Below are 16,696 nucleotides of genomic sequence, written 5' to 3' on the forward strand. Positions count from 1 at the left end.
GTGTGGGGACGGTGCTTTGCTCAGTGGCACCTTGGCGGATCGGGATTCGAACCGGCAACCTTCTTATTACAGGGCAGCTTCCTTAACCGCTAGGCCACCACTGCCCTACTTGCCAACTGCCCTACTACTCACTTACCTACTTGGAAAACATAACGTGAAGTCATTTACAAAAACGATGGGATGCATTGATAAGTGAAGGTTGCATTGTTGGTTGCATTGACCAGTGACCAGTTCGAATCTCTAGATATCAATTCACCGCTTTACCCTTTGATAGTCACAGTGTAGCTGTGATCTCCAAGCACAGGGCAGTAATGCCCCTAACCCACGTGCCTCTGGACAATGGGAGGAAACTGGAGCCCCCAGAGGAAAACCGGGCAAGCACAGCCTATGGTGTTAGAAAATCACAATTAAAAATTTTATATTCTAATGCTGAAAGAACGTGTGAGGAACAGGAGGAATATTGCCCGTTGGCAGGGGGATTCTTGGCATACAGATGCAGATCGATGCTCATTAAAACAAAAAGCTCCTTTAAAGAGGCCTCTATTACAGATCAGCATTGTGCCAAAGCGAGGTCAGAACCGGAGGAGTGCGCTACACACTGGCAGGCATCCATCTTAAGGCTGGTCTTCATTAACAGCATGTGAACCTGACAGCCAAGGGTTCTTTGCGTATTCCCTCTCTTCCTCTGCGTGTGGAGGTGCATTTCAATGCCTTGTGCTCTGTCCCCCATCTCCACTGCCTCTGGACATGTGAACAGTGTCCACTCTTTTGTTTCTTGAACATTTCTTCTCTTTAGACCATGGCTGAGAGCTTCGCTGTGAGTATGAAGAATGAATTTCTTTACCTGGTACTTGGCAAGCAGCTTGCTCTTCCACTCGCCATGAGGGATGTCATGGATGGAGAGGCGCAGGTTGTGGGTGCTGTCCTTGAAGTTCAGGGTCTTCGGTTCATCCAACAGTTTCCCACCAATCTGCTTCTCCATCTGCAGAACTTCCTACAGGACCAAGCAAATCAAATGAATTGATGGCGGCTGGAGGAAAAACTGATATCAGTTCAGATGCACAGTTCAACCCTCTTGTTTAATCCTGTTTAGACGGTACGAGATATATAACCTAATAGTACATTTTTTATCTACAAAACCAAAACATGGGCCAAACCAACAAGGGAATGCGGTACAAAAGAAATCAACCAACAACTACAAAGTCTTCCAAACATGCAAAAATCAAAATGGACAACGTCCAGCATGGACCATTCTCTCGACTTTGACATTCCAAACTCCAATGAGCAGACCTGCTTTAGAGTAACATTGTGATTGAGATTAGCAAAGAAAAGACATGAATGACCTGTGAAGATTATTAATGGAGGGAGTTATGGTTTCCATCGCTGTGGAAATAAGAACTGAATAAATGTGCAGAATGGGTCAGACCTGGCTGGCCTTCCTTGAGGAACAACTTCACCTCCCAATTCATCCACAACACTGCATCCATATATGGATTTTTGAACTGTTCTTGACTAAATGCAAACTTTTGACTGGGAACCGTACTTGTTTTCCTGACGTTTAATGGAAGCATAAGCAAAACCTCTAAAAATGAAAAATCTGATGCGATTATGCTGGCCTCCTCACCTTCAAGGCGTCCTGCGTGTCGTCCAGGCAGTACACTCGGATGTGGTACTCCAGTGCAGTGGTGCTTACCGGCCCCAAAAATGGCCAGTTTCAGCCTCTTGCGGTGGCCTTGCTAATGGACTGTCCCACCAGGCAGTAGGTCCCCAGGGTCTCTGTAAGGAGGTGGCAGGCCTCTTCGTCCATCTGCACATAGCAGGGGTGTGGTAAAGTTCTCCTCACCCCCACCACCACGTCCTGAGGAATCGAGACAACATATGATGAAGATATCAGAAAAAAAATCAATCAGCTTTACCATTTTAATGCAAATGAATGCTTCCACCTTTTGCACCATATCTGGTTAGGAATTCCAGTACAAGCTCTCATGAATCAGGTGTGTGTGTGTGTGTCTGTGTGTATGCAAATATGATTGTGAACTCATCTATGCAGCAGATTGGCTCAAAATGAGCTCTGTCAATCAACTTTCAGGTGGAAGAAAAAAACATGGACAGAATGGGAATAATTTTTGGATGCACCGTATAAGCTGTAGTGTATTCAGGTTCGTACACAACATCGGACCCTATAGCTAATAAAAGTGCTGATAATCCATCTGCATGGTGTGGCAGTGGGCGTGGTCTAGAGATGACAACTGTCCAGAATGAGGGAGTAGAATGTATCAAAACTGTCAAACTGCATTAAAAGCATCATTAAAGTTCACCATCTGGATGACAGATATAGCAGCACTGAAAACAAATGGACTGAGTGGGCAACTCTCTCCAGGACACACATAACTAGAAACATATACAATTATTTTTATATTTATAGGTACCGTCACCACACCTTTGATGGCTGCCCACTGCTCACTAAGGGTGATACAGGGTTAATGCAGAGGACACATGTTGTTGTGTCACAGTGTGCTGTGCATCATAATGAAAAAAAAAAACAAAAAAAATAAACATGTTCATATCTGTTTCATGAAGACAGATTTAGCTTTACATTTGTGAATTTTCCCCATGCACTGCGTGTATTATAGTGCATTGAGTGTGTGTGTGTGGTGTGTGTGTATGAATGTGCGTACCAACACACTACTGGGAGGCTGCAGCTCACCAGGCACTGACCTCTCCAATAATTCTGCACCGAGAGGCTCTTCCTGTTTCATTAAAGGCGTCGGCTCCAGCTGCGACTCCACCACTTTCATTATTTATAATCCTGATGCCCACATAAGCTGTGCACTGTCATTAATTTCCCGCTATTATGGAGCGAAAAAGGGAATTAAAATACTTTACAGTAGGCCTGGCCCGTTTAACGGCGGCATTACGACCGGTCATTAGCCTCTTTTACCGGACCTCTGAGACGGCCAGGATCAGGCCTCAGCCATATAATAGGGTGGCGTGGTGCGGAGGAAGGCGCTGAGAGTGCTACTTATGTTAAAGAGGATTTATGGACGAACTCGCAGTCTCATCCAATTACCTCCACAATGTGGCTCTGTGCAAACGCTCCTGTCCCTCTTTTGTTGTGGCCGGCTGAAGTCACCTCGGCTCCCTCACGTGTGCTTCAAAAGAAGAAGGTGGAGTGGCCTGTCCGCCTTTTTTTTTTTTTTTGGTACCTCACTCTATCCCCTGGATACCTTGGATACTGTTCCTGAGCAGGAGGAATAGCGGCGGCGGCGGTGATGGGGAACGGAGGGAAAATCCTCATTAAACTGCCTGGCTGGCTTCAGTTAAGTGTAACTCTGCTGGATTTACGGCCATTTTAACAGCCTCTGGTGGCAGCGGCGGGGGGGGGGACCGCCCGGATCATCTGTTTCTTCTCGGTCACGGGACCGGGATGATATTTTAAATGTGATGATGATTACTTTAATATCTGCCAGCATATGGACACAGGCGATGCGTGCAAGTTATTTATACGTGGCGTGTTGAATTACTTATTCATATCTGTTTATTATAATCCTGTGAAAGTCAGAAATTGCTCAGAATTTGGATGCAGAAGATCTGCAGTTACTGTGTGGATTCTGACTCCTTAGCAGGAACATCCTTTACATTCATGCATATTTCAGACTCATTTTCCATTTTTATAAAGAATGTGAAATTACCCAGTATAATATCAGCTAATATATTCATAAGCAGTCCCTGGGCCGGTGCGTGACACAGCATGGAGCAAAACGGGTCACGTGACCAGACGGCCCAGCCACAAGCAGGCTCCTCTCACTTCACATACAGTACAGGCCAAAAGTTTAGACACCTTCTCATTCAATGTGTTTTCTTTATTTTCATGACCATTTACGTTGGTAGATTCTCACTGAAGGCATCAAAACTATGAATGAACACATGTGGAGTTATGCACTTAACAAAAAAAGGTGAAATAAGTGAAAACATGTTTTATATTCTAGTTTCTTTGCTCTGATTACTGCTTTACACACTCTTGGCATTCTCTCGATGAGCTTCAAGCGGTCGTCACCTGAAATGCTTCTCCAACAGTCTTGAAGGAGTTTCCCAGAGGTGTTTAGCACTTGTTGGTCCAGCTCACCCCAAACCATCTGGATTGGGTTCAGGTCAGGTGACTGTGGAGACCAGGTCTTCACTTTTTATTAAGTACATAACTCCACATGTGTTCATTCATAGTTCAGTGAGAATCTACCAATGTAAATGGTCATGAAGATAAAGAAAACACATAGAATGAGAAGATGTCCAGACTTTTGGCCTGTACTGTATCTCTAATTGTGCTTTCCGACGGCCAGGAAAACAAATGGCCGTGAATACCGAGGGGTATTTCTGAAAAGGGGCCGGGGAGGGTGACGGTCCCCTGCCCGTAGCTCTGCACATCACACACGGCGCAGGCAGCAATAATTAGCGCGGCAGCGCCGTGGCTCAGCGCCTGAAGGGAGACATTCTCACAAGCGGTGACTTCGCACGACACCCGGTACGGACGGACTCCGGGGGGACGGGAAGAAGAGGTTCTGCTGGCTGTTTACCCACTTCTGCCCTCGTCGATGCCTGTGTGTGGGAGATGGCGGCTTTACCTCCCACTGGCCGTGCTGCAGCTGGCTCTTCAGCTGGAACTCTGCCAGTCCTCGGCGTCGGCCAGGGCGCAGTGGTGCATGGTGAGGATGAGCGGCCGTGTGAGGAGGCGCCCGGGGGTCCGCAGCTCACCACGGGGCTCAGGAGCGTCTGGACGTCCTCCACGGGCGGCCTGGAACGGACACGGCTGCCATTTAACTGTCCTCTCCCGCCGCCACCAGAGGTGGAAAGAACATCCTTTTACACTCGGACCTCATACCTCATGCTGTCCTTCCTCTGGACGGTGACGTGCATCTCGTACACGCGGCCGTGGGGTACGGCGCCCGCCGGGACCAGGAGACTCACGCCTGCAGGGGACACAGCGAGGACGCTCAAATGAAATACAGTGCTTTCTGCCAGGATTATAACCGTGAAAAAACAAATACACATACAAATTAAATACTGTACTCTGCTGAAAAAATTCCCCCTGGCAACGTGAATCAATTAAAAAATGCTAATTGTAATAATAACAGCACTTGTGTACGTTTGAAAAGATGCGTACGTGCCTCCTGCTGCCGGGAACGTGATTTAATGTGATGCACCGGGACAAAATCATTCAGCTTTTATCCAGTTGAATGTGACGCAGCGGAAAATATCATTCATATTTCTTTTTGTTACTGTGGCAAAACCAAATGTGGTGTGTAAGGAGGCGGGGTTAATATGGTGACGCGTCATCCCTCCGTGTGATGATCTCCAAATGGAAGCTATAACGTTTCGTTCAGTCTGACCAGCTGAGTCTGACCCGTCTTCCCACGCTACAAAGTCCAGTCTCTTCTCTACTATAAATCTGATCTGTGTTTTAAAGAAGATTTACATTTTATTTTTTTAAATAAAACTGTTATCAGCCTGATGGGTCTTGGCTCTTCTCACAACCATTTTGGAAAATGCTCTACAAAACGAAGATTCTTGACATAAATTGCAATCCTGTTTTCTAAAACGTGTCTAGAAACATATCTGGAACCATTACTCAAAAGCTGCACCTAATGATGTAGTTAGAACATTGGCCTGTGAGTCCTCCTGCAAGCCGGGCTCACAGGATGGTATTACTCTCCGGGCGGGTCAGGCTGAGCTATGAGGTCTCAAGTGAACAAACACATCAGCTGAAAGGAACCGCATGAAGAACCCTTCATCCCGCAGCTTTAAGGGGTATTTAAGCAGACTGAAAACAGGAACTAGCTGGAACCAACGGCCTCCGGAAACGAGTGTGAAGGTGACACCGCAGCACAGCACACGGTGACTCCTCTGCTTTTAACCCCGCGTCAACCCTCGCTGAGAGGCGGGCACCCGGGGACCTTCCGATTACGGGTCCGCTTCCTTGCCTGCTAGGCCACCACTGCAGCCATAATGCATGTGGGACAAGACAACACACGGCCGGGGTTGTTCTGGATGTTCTGTAGCTCACGGTTCTCTAAACGAGTCCCTGGTTCATTCTCTTTCTTTAAGATTTGTAACTGATGCTACAACCGGAAAAAAAGAAGCACATTTATGCGGATGGACACCTACTCAAATCTCACAGAACCAAGAGCTCCACCAATCATCTAAGCCCTTGTCCAGAGAGACTTACAGTCAGTAGTTACAGGAGCAGTCTCCCCCTGGAGACACTCAGGGTTAAATGTCCTGCTCTGGGACACAATGGTAGTAAGTGGGGTTGATCGTGGGTCGTCTGGTTTGTAGGCGAGTGTCTGACCCACTATGATGTCCCATCATACACCACGGCCACTTACCTTCAAGAGTGTATCTGAGAACTGCGGGAGGAAAACTGGAGGGCTCTGGGGGTTCAAGGTATATTGGAGCGACTCCAGCTCTGCTGGAGCTGAGTTCTCTCCAGCAGATCCACCACCATCACACCAGGGACAGCTTTCAGCCGCACGCGAGGCGCTACCGGGATGGTTCTGGCAGGAAGTGGGGTCAGGCCCGCTAAACAGGATGAAGAACGTAAATGAGGGCTGGACTGAACATAATGCTGATGCGCTCGCCTCAGTGTAGCATTAGACACAGTTACAGTCTCTTATCTGCCATGCGGCTACTCATTAAGCAGATTACCATCTGCCGCGTATCACCACGTCTCCTATTGAATTAACGCGGCTCCTCATTATGTTCTCTGGGTTCCTGGCCGACATCAGGCTGCCTCTGACGTCCCTGACACTTCATATCAAACAGAGTCCTCGGCCTTCGGTGGAATTATTGACGGCGGAAACACTTTAATTACTACAGAGTAGTCAGGAAACTGGCTGTTTACGGCGTCCAGACGCCGGCCTGTTGTGCATCCTGAGAAGACCAAAAAGTTTATCTGCTACCGACAGTGACCTGGATCTGCCTCACCTGAGTTGGGGACGATCAGGTGGCCCCCGAGGGAGTTGAAGGAGCCCATGGCGGTGCAGGAGGGGTCGCGCGAGCGGGCCAGGGTCTGGCTGCGCAGGTTGATGGTCTCGCTGTCCAGCAGGGAGTGCGTGACCTTGGGGCGAGAGCTTGGAGGAGAAGTCGGAGAGGTCGTCCTGATGGGTCACCACCCCGGACGAGTTGTACACCTTGATCTTCAGGTTGGGCAGCGGGTCCAGCAGCGGCGAGTTGGTCATGGGGATCTTGTCGGAGACGTCGTGGAGGGCGTAGACCGGGCCTCGGTACATGGCGGCGGCGTTGGTCAGGTCGGGCGGAGCGGTCAGGAGGTCGGCTGCAGACATAATCTCGTTATCAGCACCTGACAGGACAACCACACGCTCCCGACAACACACAAAAATATAGCTAAACAGTGTGTGTGTGTGTGTGTGTGTGTGTGTGGTGTGTGGTGTGTGTGCGTGTTTGCGGTTTCTCCTCAGAAGGGCAGCTTTAGCCAGAGGCACGTGGTTATCGCGGCACTGATTGCTAATTAACGTCCCGTTTGCCAGCAGAGAGGAACGTGCTTCTGCTGAACCCCCGCCCGCGACTCTCCCAGCATTCCACACTCCAGAGAACACAACAGGGAAAGCATCAATAAATAATCCCGCCGATTTTTTTTTTTTACCCTTTTTGAGGAGGGCAAATGACAGTAATGATAGAATTTACCGCGGCAAATTGCTAAAAATGCCGAGGTGCAGTGAGTGCTCAGCAGCCATGGAGTCGATACATGGCCAGACGTGGGCGGAACGATTCTTAAAAAAGAAAAATGGGGGGCCCCGGCTCGGGTAATTCATGATAAGGCGATGAAATTAAACGCCCCTTGAATGCGTTCCGCTCACTCCCAGCATACGGTGTACCCACAGTCCACCTAACAAGGCCCAATAAAAAGCGAAACGTATGGCGCTCAGGAGAGCCGTTCTCTCCTCTTTTTTACCAACATCGCAACGGACACGGTCCTTTTACACGTCACCTTCCGCTCTCCTCCAGGCCATTTCCAGGCCCATTTAACCACACGAAAATGTAATTACAACCAAGAAACCACGGACGAGATGGCAAAAGCGGGGAGCAACATAATTCTTCATTAATGATAACCTGAGATCCGCCTTCAACCGCAGAGTGACAAGCATCCTAATGGCTCTCCTGATGAAATGTCACCGGGCCCGAACGTGGGCCGCGTCCCATTTCATAGCCTGCCTTTTCTCATTTACAGCCTGATTTGAATTTTAAATCAGGCCTGTGTCTTCGCCGCTTCTGGTTGTGATATGTACACAACTTCCTGCCGCTACAAAAAGCCACTTTTAGCACCAGAAGGGGGGTGGCCGCTCACTTCTAATCCCGTCCTAATTACATGTCACTGTCAACACGTCACTGGAGAGTGCTGCACTTTTCCCCCTCCCCTGTTCTTTTAGATTTGTTTAATCATTTGCTGCACATCTCCACATTATGAATTGTCTTGTGATGCTGGCGAACATTTTGTCTGAAATAATTTTTCTTCAGGGGAAAACATTACCTGAAATAACATCAAAATTAACCAACTCTGTCTGGACTCAGGGTAATCACAGCTTGTTTGCACACGGTGACACAACAAAATGTGGCCCGCTGCTTTTAACCGTCACCCTGAGTGAGCAGTGGGGCAGCCATGACAGGCCCCCCGGGGGGGAGCAGCGTGTGGGGACGGTGCTTGCTCAGGTGGCACCGAAGTGGCACGTGGCGGATCGGGAGTCGAACCGGCAACCTTCTATTTACGGGGCCGCTTCTTAAACGCGAGGCCACCACTGCAACCGTTTACTCAACCAGTGATTTCCTTCATTATAAGGCTTTGGTCAGAACAAATAATAAATGATTATTAAAAGTATTTCAGACATTTTTAGAAATAAATAAATAGATGAGCCCTACTCATGTCATCTGCTGAGGGCTTGTATGACAATTACATTCATACACGAATAACTGCTAGATGCAATTCTTATGTTTTTACACTGTAAAAATTGATTATTATTTAATTAAAATGGCAAGCGAACGTAATCATGGTGTGTATACACATACGATACCAGATAAAAGTTTGGATGCACCTACACTGTGGTGGCTATGGAGAAAAAAATAAAAGCCATTTCAAAGAATCCAATGAAAATATTATATTTAGTATTTGTTGTATGAGGAGAAAGTGAAGTGTGTTTGATGAACCTTTTTTTCAGAATCACCTCTTTTTACCTTCACGGCTGCATTGTTCACTATTGTCATCATCAAAAGCTGCTTCACGATATGCTCATTAACATGCGTGAATGATAAGAAGTGTTCAAGTGCGTCAAATGCTGCCATCACACCACCAAAAAAATGCACATAAATGAGTACTTGCCTCCAAACTTTTGGTACTAATATGTCATAAAGACGTCAAGAAATAAATGGCTAATTGCCTTTTAGCCCGGTACTGGTTTCCTAGTGCTAGTGTCTCGTTTGCTTTTAAACAGCAATTAGCTTCTTTACTTCCATCTATTAGTGAACCCATTCATTGTTTAATGAACAATTAATTATTATTATTACTTTTGACACACTGCAGGAGAGTGAAAGGATGGATGGACACAGCATGTGACGACTGATTGGACAATGAAGGGCAGCAGATGCAGAGATGAATGGAAATAATTATTCTTGCATTATAGAACTCATCATCTCAACTGACAAAACACCGTCTGTAGCAAAGAAGCAAGTGAGAGTGGTTTTCCCGTCTCACCTGACCGCGCGGTCTTGATGTTGACCGACTGAAAGCCGCCGTTGAGCGCTGACGAGTCGATGAGGTCGGACTCGAAGTCGCGGTGGGTCTGGGCGTAGACAAACAGATCCACAATGACCGAGATGACCAGGCACATGATGACGGCGATGACAATTCCGACGTAAGAGCGACGTCATCCGTGCTGGGGGGGCCGCTAGAGACACGGGAGACAAGTCAGGGGTGAGGACAGACTCACAAATATGTACCAAACACCCACAACAGATCCACACATGCACATGCAGTGAGGGAAACGTGGAAAGAGCCAGAGACAATAGGTCAATATTTTATGGTAAGAAATGGGTTCTTAATTTAACGAGGCTGTTAATTATTTTATATCATCCCTGACATATTCTCAAGGTCTCAACTCAATATTTCATAATGTGTGAAAATGCGCAAGAGTGAAAATTTCATACCACCATAAAAAGACAGGCACATAAACTTTTCATTGATGGGGTTACAGAGCATTTTAATTCAGGGCTAAAAGCCTAATGAGGAAGACCCCCCGAGACGAGGCTGTTCACTTCCAGACTGGAGGACTGTTGCTGCTGGCTTTTGCCAATGTTGCAGTGAAGCATTTTCTGTCACTTTGCAAAACATCTTGCATAACTGTATCTTCTGTAATAAGGTCACACAGAACCAGATTCTCCTCCAAAAGGTGATGGAATCTTCCAAAACTTTTTTTTTTTCCAAAACCTGAAACTGGCCTTAATTATCCAGGTTATTCACATCTCTGTGTGCTCTTACACCAGCAGAGGGCGCTCCACATGCACACACAGTGTCCTGTCTCGGGGTTCAGCCCCAGGTACACGTGTCCAAGCAAATAGTGAACCCATTCTGTCTGTACCCCACTTCTACATATTTTACAAGCATTAATCAATCAATTCTAACATGACTCCCATTAAAGGACACCCCATGGTCAACAGTGTCTCTGCTGAGTGACCACATACATTACAGGGGAGACAAAAAGCCCCTGCAGGTGCACAGAGAAAAAAATGCTGAATTGTTGCAAAAAACACGGAAAAAAAAAAGACTAATGGCCGCCTGCTGGGACTCTTCAATGTCCAGAATGGTGAGGGGGACCCATTGTTGGGGACTCTGTCGGTGACCTTCTCGCACCTGTGGCTATGTGTTGCTCCGGGGGCCGGGCGCACAAATCAGAGCGGGTTAGCGGCCGTGGTTCTAAAGCAGTTCGCCGTCATGGCAGGAGACATTCGTCTTCCCTAATGCAGTCCCTGTCCTCTGCTAAAGACGGGCCGACCTCCCACTAAAGCAGAAAAGTGCCCCCTTCATCACTGCAGCGTACAAAATGGCGCTTGCGGGGGAGTTTTAATTTACAGTCGGAGATAAATACATTACGCGCCATGAATAGCCGCTTTCTTTTTAACGGATCAAGTGCACGTTTTCGCTTCAAGCCAAACAGGTGGCTGAGAGAAGAAACGGCGGGAAAGGTCAAACGATCCGTATGCTGGGCAGCCACAACCGATCGACCGGGCCTGTAATTAAGCCACCCGAGCGCTATTCAGATTGCCTAGTGGCAAGATGAGGGGGTAACGGGGTTTGATTACTGGTAACGCCTGGACCTGGGGCCACACTCCAGCGCTGAGTCTTGCGCTTCTTCGGCCCTATCGATCCCGGACACTTTTCTGTTTGCTGGACAGATTGAGACGGGAAGGCACAGCCGAGGGGAGGCTTTCAAAGGAATCCATCGGATTTTAGTAATGATGCACAGTACAATGGTGTAATCAGTTAATGTGGGTACCTAATGTACTGTATCGTTCATTCCTGATCCCATAAAAATGCCCTATCACAACGTACACACAAGCTTCTTCCACTCCACTTACAGAATCTACTTTTTGTCTTGCAAGTGAGACCAGTTTTTGAAGAACTGTGACACTGTTTCCCATTCTCAATTATGAATTGGTAATGAAACACTGTGTTCTTTTCTAGTTTCATTCTCATTTCCTAAACTATAGTTGTTTTTGGCGGCCTTTCTTCATTTTAGTTTTAGTCATTGCATCAAGTTGTCTTTAAGTTTTTATTAGTCTTAGCCACGTCCATTTACATTTTAATCTAGTCAAGATTCAGTCTGAGCTTTTTAGTCATATTTTAATCAGAATAATCCATGATATTTAGTCTAGTTTTAGTCAACGAGAACTGATGACATTCAGTCTAATTTAGCCAATTAAAATTGTACTTTAGTCTCTTTTTTGATGAAAGTGGATCCAAAGGTTGCTTTGTCTGTTTCTCCCAGCATCTTCAAACCCACCAACCATATATCTATGACCCACCACAGGTATCCTGAAAGCTAAATAATGCATGAACTGGATATGAGGAGGTGACGTCAATCTGTGCAAACCAAATGGGAGACCGTATACCGTATAGACCGTATAGATTTCGTATGGGGCAGTGGTGGCCTAGCGGTTAAGGAAGCGGCCCCGTAATCAGAAGGTTGCCGGTTCGAATCCCGATCCGCCAAGGTGCCACTGAGGTGCCACTGAGCAAAGCACCGTCCCCACACACTGCTCCCCGGGCGCCTGTCATGGCCGCCCACTGCTCAATCAGGGTGATGGGTTAAATGCAGAGGACAAATTTCACTGTGTGCACCGTGTGCTGTGCTGCTGTGTAATCACATGTGACATCACTTCACTTTATCACAACCGCAGTGACGTTTTGTCCATGAAGAGATTAGATCAGGTAGGACACCTATCATTAAGTTGAGAGTATGTGCAGCGCCATCCCAGTGCAGGCTAGCTAAAGAAAATATGTCTCTTTCCTTCTCACGACTTCTTTACAGCAGCCACATCCGTCTTTCTCTAATATGAAAACGGAAGTAGCAGGAAGAAGAGATGAAAGAGTTGAAATATAATATAACCCACAACCCATTTCCCTGTAGTCATTTAAAAAACATCCTCCGAGACTCACCACCTTACTTGCATTCTTTGATGATAAAAGTGCCGAGCTGCTAAATGGAGTCATTAAAATGTATTGCCCAGATTAATATGTTTCATTGAACGGAAGCCCGAGCGGAAGCCCGAACAATGAACACGCAAGTATTACTATGTTTAATAGAGAGCACAAACACATGGTAACGGACAAGGTGAAGTCCGTCTAGCTAGTAAAGTAAGAGAAATGGGCCCGGCATCCAGGCTAACTGAGCACATGCTCCTGAAGAAGCTGTGGAAATGGGACCCACGCAGAGACAGAACGGTTCTTTTTTAAAAGGCGAGGCTCATTTTCATGTGTGTTGCATGTGGGTAAGAACAACTGCCTTCCACTTATACCATGAGACCCTCTGCCATGTCACATTTAATAGGAGACACTTCCCTAGCGCTCCACACTAATTTCGCTGGTCTAATTTCGCCAGACTATAATTGGCTGATATTTCCAAGACATAGAAATTGTTAGGTGGCTTTTTTTTTTTGGTCCAAAAAAGAAATGGAAGAATGGATAGTAGAAAACAGACAGACATTTCACAAGTCAAATAAAAGAAATGATAGAAGAAATGAAGAGGAAAAAAAAAGGAAAAAACTCACATGGAACTCCAAACTCATTCTGGGCTTTAGACTCGGTGGACATCTGATAAAATGAACCTTGGGGAAAGGGAGGAGATGATGAATTGACACACAGGAAAAATGAACCAAATAAAATGATGAGAATGATGCAGGACTATTATGAAACAATTTGAGATTCACTACTCGGCCTCTACTTGAATGGACGGACAAGGAAAATGTGGTTTTTTTTGTGTGTTAACTCTCCATAGAATACAGCTACAGATGGGTGACAAATTGAAAATGACTGAAAGTGTTGTTGGAGACCACAAACTACCAGAAAAAAAATAGCATCCTTGTTCAAAATATATTCCATTATTTGACAATGGTGATAACGGTGGAGGCAAGAAGGTTGTTTGGAGCAGAAAGTAGGCAATGAACATATTTTAAAAACTGTTAGCAGCTCTATTTATATTGAGCCATAAACATCATGTTCATACTCATCACCGATTCAGACACACTGGCCTGTACATGGAGGCGTCACTGATGACACATGATGACCCATAAAAGTCACTTTGTATTGATTTTTAGTGACCCTTCCTTCTAAATGTCTCTGCTGTCTTTCTCTTTTTTTAATTTATACTTAATTTATACTTATACTTATTTTATTAAGTAATTGAACCTGAATAAACACCCAACAGCTCACAGAATATAGGAATATATTTTGTAGTAAAATACATTTTACTACATTACAGCTTTCATGAGCAAAACGAATATGAAAGGTTTTCCCAAACCACTCCAGCTATTAGAGAGAGCATCCAAACAATTTACCCATCAGCCTCTCAAATGCAGAAGCTGCAATACTACTGCGAGTTTTTAAGCCCTCGGGGATAACTGCTTCAAATAGCAGTTGCACATTTCTCTAGCTGATGGCAGATCCTGGGATCATAATTATAATGATGAATCGTTTACTTAATGTGTTTTTTTTTTTACGAAAACCAGCATATGGAGAAGGCGCAGTCACTGAGTGGTTAATACAAATACAAGATGTTTCTTTTCTCCAGTCCAGGTCAGCACAGCTTGTTTGGACAGCTACAGTATATACCATCAGGAGATGTCATCTCTCCAGCAAAATGGAGTTACAAAACCACTCAGAAGCCAATATATCAGACAGAAAAAAGAAAGAAATAGCAAGGGAAGTACTTGAGATGGAGGAGACTGAGGTCAAATGGATTTCAGCTGCTTAGGTTTTAATGGGAAAACTTTGGAGGAGACTGAGCAAAGATGAGAAGTGCCTGAAGGTACAATATCCAGGGGAGGGGGGAATGAGAGTAACCCTAGGAGTGACAATATCTCATGCCGATCTGATGTAGCTTTTTAAATTTCATTGATTTTTTTTAATTGTTTGCATGAAGCATCATACTTCAAACAGCTTAAAACTATGTATGATTATATATTAAAACCGCAACATTCCCATCTGTGTCTCATCCACATCGTGGCAAACTGGCAATCTGTCTACCTCAAATACCCTCTTTATGTGGATAGGTCAGACCCCAAACAGGAAGAAAACCAAACACATTACTTTTCTGAATGTAATGTCATTTACACTGATGATCACTTTTATTTCTCCTGCCATGGTCAGTTTTACTTTGACTATGTTGTCATATAAATGTACAATATAGGGGAAATCCTGATTTTTTATTGTATTCTTACCTACATAATATAATATAATATAAATAAATAATATAATATAATATAATATAATATAATATAAGCCATAGCAGAGCCAGTGTTGTGAGGCGATGTTCAGTATTTAGTTTACAGGTGTCTTAGTACAATTTGGAAATGTAATGAATCACTCTACACCAGCCAATAAGAGCAGAGCTCATCAACATATTAATGAGATCATTTAGGGTCAAACAATAGGGCCGTTTTCTGTTCAGTTCAAAGTAGACACCAGAGAATGATTTGAAATACTGAAAAAATGCACATGGCACCTTTAATGGTAATGATGTACTAGACTGCTTCCATTTGAGGCTCATAGTCATTTTGCAATCAAGCTACGTCGGAAAAGCCCATGGATTTCTCCATAAGTGCCGACAAAATAGGGCTTCAGCCTTTTAACTCATAAAAATCTATCAAAGGAAATGAGGCTAAATCTATATTGTTATGGCTTTTATATTCTCAGTAAACTAGCTATCCATCTACAGAGGACCTAATGCTTCAGTTATAGATTCGTGAAACCCAGAGAAGATGATGGGCCTAATGAATCTCCTACTGGGGACCCATTTCGCTGTGGTTGGTGCACCGTCCCTCTTACTTAGACAAAGTGATGACCGCACATGAGATATGGCGAGAGTGACACTAACGACTCCTATGCAACCATCACGTATGGTTAGCAGTGGATCAATAGTACTACTAATACAAATGCAAGAACATTTATACAGCGGCCATTTGTACAATACGCATATTGAGTTATGTGCATGGAAATGTTCTGGACAGTGTCTAAAAGGATGAGGAAGAATTTCAAGAGAACCTCTAAGTTCATTTTCTCAGCTTGTTACCATTCTGACCAATCAGGTACTGATGTACTAGAGCACGCCAAGGACAAAATGGACTCAAAGGTTCATGGCTGGATCAATAAGCAAAAAATCTAAAAAGACAGACGTGCGAAATACACAATAATTGTTTGGGTTCTTATACAACACATTCTGGTCATTACAGCATACAAATCCATTTTTTTCCGCGGGTTGGAAGATTGCTTTTTATTGGTGTCAAAATCACAGTAATCTTTGCTGCCAGGTAATTATACCGGTATATGAATAGTAATCGTTTATCATTATCCTTTATATAAAGGCTGTTGAACATAAGGCGCATGACTCTCACAATGGCATCGAGCAGCTCTTGGTATGGGGCCATGCTTGAATCTATATTTATATCTGTGAGAATGGGAACGGGGCTGCACATTGTATTGCATTCTGTGCTGCGCACGAGAGCGTGGCCAGCTATCACTTGCCGGCATAGAAACAGTCAAACTCATGTCAAACAAATAGGCTTAGAGAGGGATTTGCAGAAACGCATAAATGCATACGCCCTCCACACACACGCAGAGGAATGCACAAACACACACTTGCACATGCTTGTGCACACACTCTGGCACGCACCCTCTGACGAATGTGCTTTCTTTTGGAGTCTCATTATCTTGGGTGCCATTTATTTAAGTCAAAATCAAAGGGCTCTGCACTATTTCACTATGCAAATTTGCTTATGCTTGCATATATGTGCATACCTGTATGTGTGTATCTATTGTATATAAATTATAAATAAAAGAAAAAAAAGGGGCAGTGGTGGCCTAGCAGGTAAAGAAGAGGACTCGAAACTTCAAGGTTGCAGGTTCTAACCCTGAACCGCC

The 16,696-nt window shown here is 45.0% G+C and overlaps 1 pseudogene; it reads right to left on the bottom strand.

Moving 5' to 3' along the window:
- LOC114799622 (netrin receptor UNC5C-like) overlaps window positions 1–16,696 on the bottom strand; it is a 67,441-nt pseudogene that overhangs the window by 4,878 nt on the left and 45,867 nt on the right.

Source organism: Denticeps clupeoides, chromosome 11, assembly GCF_900700375.1.
Source record: "Denticeps clupeoides chromosome 11, fDenClu1.1, whole genome shotgun sequence".
In the NCBI taxonomy this organism is placed as follows: domain Eukaryota; kingdom Metazoa; phylum Chordata; class Actinopteri; order Clupeiformes; family Denticipitidae; genus Denticeps; species Denticeps clupeoides.